The sequence below is a fragment of the Marmota flaviventris genome, chromosome 1, assembly GCF_047511675.1.
Source record: "Marmota flaviventris isolate mMarFla1 chromosome 1, mMarFla1.hap1, whole genome shotgun sequence".
Lineage (NCBI taxonomy): Eukaryota > Metazoa > Chordata > Mammalia > Rodentia > Sciuridae > Marmota > Marmota flaviventris.
The window spans coordinates 209,367,330-209,373,374 of record NC_092498.1 but is presented as its reverse complement, the minus strand read 5'-3'; positions in this window follow the sequence as shown (position 1 = coordinate 209,373,374).

Genomic DNA, 6,045 nt, shown 5'->3' with positions numbered 1-6,045 from the left:
AGACACCTTATTCTTTGCAGTCTTTATTGTTAAGTATGCTAGTGTGCTGTGCATACACTGTAGGTTTGAATGTCCCTACCCCCAGGTTACACCAAATTCTGTCTTGCTTCCTGGCCCAATCTGAGTTCACTTGCAGAAATCTCATCTGTTGTGAATATGACGTCTGTCCTCCCTTATAAGCTCTAAGCTGACGCTTGTAACAACTAAATAATATTAATAAGTATATGCACTATTGAAAAAAATCTTATATTCCCAAAGGGGACTGTTATATTTTCAAATCACTTCTCCTAAACTCAGGCTCCTCACTTTGCATCTGTAAAAAGATACAATATTATACTGTAAGTATTAACTTGACAAAAATTAATACTTACAATATAATATGTACTATGTACTGGTGTGTCCTCTTTTTAAAATTTATACTGACATACCCTATTCATTTTGCTATTCTTTGTTGATGGTTGCTTGTATGTCATGAAATTTTTCACTCTTGCAAATATACCGCAGCCAACCTAATAGCTTTCGGTAAACATGGGATTGTTTTAATGTGATGTAGATCAAAAGAAGTGTGTTTGGTGGGCCTTAGGTATGTACCACTTAAATTTTCATAACTGGCACCAAATTGCTGAATAAAGTGTCTACATGAATTGACTCCAATATCTACTATCAGGAATATACATTTCACCCCTGGTCTAACTACTATTAAATATAATCAATTTGGCAGATTTTCCTAAACTAATGCTTGCAATATTAGCTCCCTTTTTAAAATTAATTTTAATTTCCTTGATTGCTGTGTATTTATTTACCATTTGTTTTTCTCTTTCAGTTAAGAACATATAAATTTCTCTTTGTCCCAGTGGCTCAGGAGGCTGAGGCAGGAGGATTTCATGTATAAAGCCAGCCCCAGCAACTCAGCACTGAATAATTCTGCTGTGAACTTTGGTGTGCAAGCATCTGTTTGAGTCCCAGTTTTCCATTCTTTGGGGTGCACATGGATTGGGTCAAGATGCTGGGTGATGTGATAATTCTATGTTTAACTTTCTGAGGAACTGCCAAACTGTTTTCCACAATGGCTGGGCCATTTTCCATTCCCAGGAGTAGTGCATGAGGATTCCAGATTCTTCCCATCCTCACCAATAATATTATTTTCTTTTTAAAAAATATTACTTTTTTCTTTTCTTCTTCTTTTTCTCCTTTTTTTTTTTTTTTTTACAAATGGTACAGTTCTTCATTCTTAGTGAAATTTCTACATTTTTTTTAAAACTTTCTTTCCTACATCTATGAACTTGAACAATTTCAATGCTTTCTTTTTATCTGAGTCATTCAGAATTAGAATTGGTTGTCGTGCTTTTTATTTTTTAATTTTTATTGAGTTTTAAAAAATAAGTAATAGTGGAATGCATTACAATTCTTATTACACGTATACAGCACAATTTTTCATATCTTTAATTGTATATAAAGTAAGTTGACACCAATTTGTGTCTTCATACATGTACTGTGGATAATAATGTCCATCACATTCCACCATCCTTGCTGATCCCCTGCCCCCTCCCTTTCCCTCCCACCCCTCTGCCCTATCTGAGTTCACCTATTCCTCCCATGCTCCCTCTCCCTACCCCACTATGAATCAGCATCCTTATATCAAAGAAAACATTCAGCATTTGTTTTTTTGGGATTGACTAACTTCACTTAGCATTATCTTCTCCAATGCCATCCATTTACCTGCAAATGCCATGATTTTATTCTCTTTTATTGTTGAGTAAAATTCCATTGTGTATATGCCACAGTTTTTATCCATTCATCCACTGAAGGGCATCAGGTTCAAATTTTGATCTCCACAGTTTAGCTATTGTGAATTGTGCTTCTGTAAATATTGATGTGGCTGTTTCCCTGTAGTATGCTGGTTTTTAAGTCCTTTGGGTATAGTCTGAGGAGAGGGATAGCTGTGTTAAATGGTGGTTCCATTCCCAGTTTTCTAAGGAATCTCCATTCTGCTTTCCATATTGGCTGCACCAATTTGCAGTCCCACCAGCAGTTTATAAGTGTGCCTTTTCCCCCACATCCTCGTCAACATTTATTGTTGTTTGTCTTCATAATAGCTGCCATTCTGACTGGAGTGAGTTGACATCATAAGTAGTTTTGATTTGCATTTCTCTAATTGCTATCGATGATGAACATTTTTTCATATATTTGTTGATTGATTGTATGTCCTCTTCTGAGAAGTGTCTGTTCAGGTCCTTGGCCCATATGTTGATTGGGTTGTGTTTTTTTTTTAGTGCTTAGCTTTTTTAGTTATTTATATACCCTAGAGATTAGTGCTCTATCTGATGTGTGAGGGGTAAAAATTTTCTCCCAGGATGTAGGCTCTCTGTTCACCTCACAGATTGTTTCTTTTGCTGAGTAGAAACTTTTTAGTTTGAGTCCATCCTATTTATTGATTCTTGGTTTTAATTCTTGCACCATAGGAGTCTTATTAAGGAAGTTCGGGCCTAATCCCACATGATGAAGATTAGGGCCTAATTTTTCTTCTATTAGACATAGAGTCTCTGATTAAAATGTTGCTTTTTATATTACTTATTCACAACAGAATTGTCAATAATGTGTAATGATCATTTCAGGGCCATTGCCAAATGTGCAACCTAAACACATATTGTTTCTTTGTGCTGAGATCATCCAAAAATCTTTTTTTCTTGACTAAAAAGAATTACATTCTGATTAGCTTTAGTGACTCTAGAATGCAACAGAACACCAGAACGCATTCCTCCTAACTGTGACTTTGTGCCTGTTGACGATCTCTACTACCCTTGCTCTTCCCTGTCCAGCCCTGGTAACCATTAGTCTCCTCTCTGCTCCCCAGACACCAGAAGTTCTGGGTTCCACTTCAAGGGGGATTCTGCAGTCTTTGCCTCTCTATGTTCATTCTGGGGTGTGAAGTGCATCTCACTGTGGTTTTGCATCAGGTTCAAATTTTGGTCTCCATAAGTAAAGTTTCGTTGGGAGACAGCCACACCCGCTCCTTTGGTATCTATGGTGACTGCCACCCTCATGGCAGAGCTGAGTCACTGTGAGAGACCATGTGGCCTGTGAAGCCCAAGAAGTTGACTCTCTGCCCCTTCACAGAAGTTTGCTGGGACCTCCACTCAAGCAAGTAGGCAAGGTGAGAACCATGTTTGTGTTTGTTTGTGTGTGTGTGTGTGTGTGTTTGAATGAGCTCCTCTAGGTTAGAGCTGCTGGGTGGGTGGGGGATGTGATGGACAGAAGGACAGTTCCCCATAGCTATCCACGCCTTCCTCTGTGCAACCTGTGATCTGTGGGAGATCAACCTCGCACATGACTGAGTCACACTCCCTGGGTGGATGCTGAGGTGCTCAGTCACAGAAATGTGGCAGAGCTTTCCGTACCCTTCTTGGGTTCCAGGGATGGTGTCTCGTACATGGGTGTGTCTTGCTACAGCCCCATGGTGGAGCTATGCTCACCTGTTCCTTTGTAATATAACCCCTTGCCCTGTTTAGGGTAGAATCTTCCATGGAACTGCCTTGAGTGTGTCCCCTTCTCTTACTGTGCCCTTGGGTGTGGCCTACCTAGGTGTCAGTCAACCTGCTGACAGTGGACATCATGAAGATAGATTCAGCCCCCTGAAACCTGATCTCTTGTCTCATTTGAATAGCTTCTCCTCAATAAAAAGGGTCAGCGTGTGCTCTCTCTGTCTCTCTGTCTCTCTCTTTCTTCCTGCGGACCCTTAAGGTCAGAGGAGCCATCACAGTGACCCCAAAGAAAAAGGTACTTGTGTCTCTTGTGTGGTTATTTCGTACAGCCCAATTAGCCCAGTTTACCTGGAGTGACCCCTGAGCCGTTTAGTTGTGAGAACAGAAACCTGACAGTGATCATTTCACCCCACATTTTGTATTTATGAATATTGTCTTTAAAATCAGAACAAATATCAAAAACCAACCAACCAAGCAAAGAAACTGGCACTCTATTGCAATCACCCTCAGCTCTGTTCTCTGTAGTTATTGCAAGGGCTAGCTATTGCTGCAGAACAAGCAGTCCTCAATGCAAATGGTTTAATAGGGTTTTTATGGGACTACCTGTTGGGGGTTTTCTGAGTCTGGCTTAGGAAAAGAATATGCATGTTCACAGGGGAGCCTGTGGCCAGAAATCACAGGATGGGCAGGAAATTCATCTCCATTGTGAGTCATCCTTTGATCTTGAGGACTGAAGTCATTTTGAGCCTGAAGGACACACATATGGAGGATACAGGTATTGCTCATTTAGTACCCTTCTAGTGCTGTGGCAAAATTCAGAAAGGGGAGGAATATTTCACTTAGATCAATGGAAGGGGGTTAGCAAGGATGGTGGAATGTGATGGACATCATTATCCAAAGTACATGTATGAAGACACCAATTGTATATATACTTTATATACAACCAGAGATATGAAAAAATGTGCTGTATATGTGTAATATGAATTGTAATGCATTCCTCTGTCATTGATTTTTAAAAAATAAATTAAAAAAACAGGGTAATATTTCTAGGCAGCAGTGCACATTTTCAAGTAGATCAGTGACTCAATAATGCAACCTACAAAATGCTGACCAATCTCAGTGAGTGAACGCCCCAACACACGAACATCAACCTTCCACACCTCAGTGATTATATCTGCAAGATGAAAAGACATATTTTACGTAGCAATCCAATGTGTAATGTAGACTTTTTTTCTCATCATATTTAAAGACCTCTCTGATTCTGAGGCCAAAGTAACCAAACTTTTAAGTTTTCCTTTCCACGTAGACTTCAAGTGGAGACATGTATTTGAAAATAAGCTTTGCCAGTGATTATGGTAGAGACTGTGGACACCAAGCAGGGCAAGGGAAAAGAATCCCAATATTGAGAAGAAAAGCCAGTGCACAGCCATGAAGCTCACTGGTCTGTTAGAATCTGCCTCATCAGGAAGAGCAGCTGAGATGGGGACGTGCCTAGGCATGAGGGACCCACAGGGCAAAACCATGCTGTGGGATTCCCTCCAGTATAGGATTATTACACAGGCTGTCTTAACTGTCAAATGCATTTCCCCCACAGGAGTACCATGCACAACTGTGTGTTTTAGTATCAATAAAAGAAAAATTATGCCATATGATCCATCATGGGAGAAGAAATGGTTTTCAGAAAAGCATGTCATCCCATGAGATGAAAGTGAAGTTCCAATATCTCTAATCCAGGATTGAAAAGCCCCTTTAGGGAGTATGCATATGATAGAGAGGAAGACTGCTCGGATCTCAGAGGGAGCAGAGAGCTTAGCAGGGTGAAGTTGAAATCAAAGGAAGAGAAACTCCAGAGAACAAGGAGAAGGAGCAAGTCTTATTTCTCTCTCTCAGATCAAAGTATTGAAATTTGTTTTCCTCTGAGTCTTTGAGCTCTGTGATCAACATCAATCAAACACAGACAGGTCAGAAGGGAAGGGGATGGAGGTGCTGTCCTATGGGGGTCCAGTAGGAGAGGTGAAAGGTGACCCTTGAGCAGAGGCCTGCAGGAGAGAAGAGTCCCTCAGGTGGTCTGCATAGGCCTGGGTCTGGTGGGAGGGGCGACAGTGCAGGGTCCTGAGGATGGTGCTGGCCTGGCACATCCAGGTTTCAATGGAGCCCCGGGGGAAGCAAGCGTGAGCTGGTGGGTGCACAGGAGGCCCCATCTGCGAATGGTGAGGGGAGAGCTGCCTCCTGGCTGCTGTGGAGATGCTGAGATTCTCAGGAGGGGCCTTTGTTCCCCTGCCCTCTTGTGACTGTTGCTGGAGGCAGATTTCCTGAGGTGGCTGACCCCTGAGGAGCAGCACATACTTTATTTGGATGAGAGGATAAATTCATACACACATGACCCTGGCTGTCCCTTTACCACTTCAGTGTCATAGATGTGCCCATCTCCTCCACGAGTGTCCCCAGATCCCTTGTGCTTCTTATTTTTTTGTGTTTTTTTTTCCTTTGGCAGGACCTCTTACCCTAAGGTCCACCCCAACAGTGAATTTTCTCCTCTTTGATATTATACCATTAGTGCTGG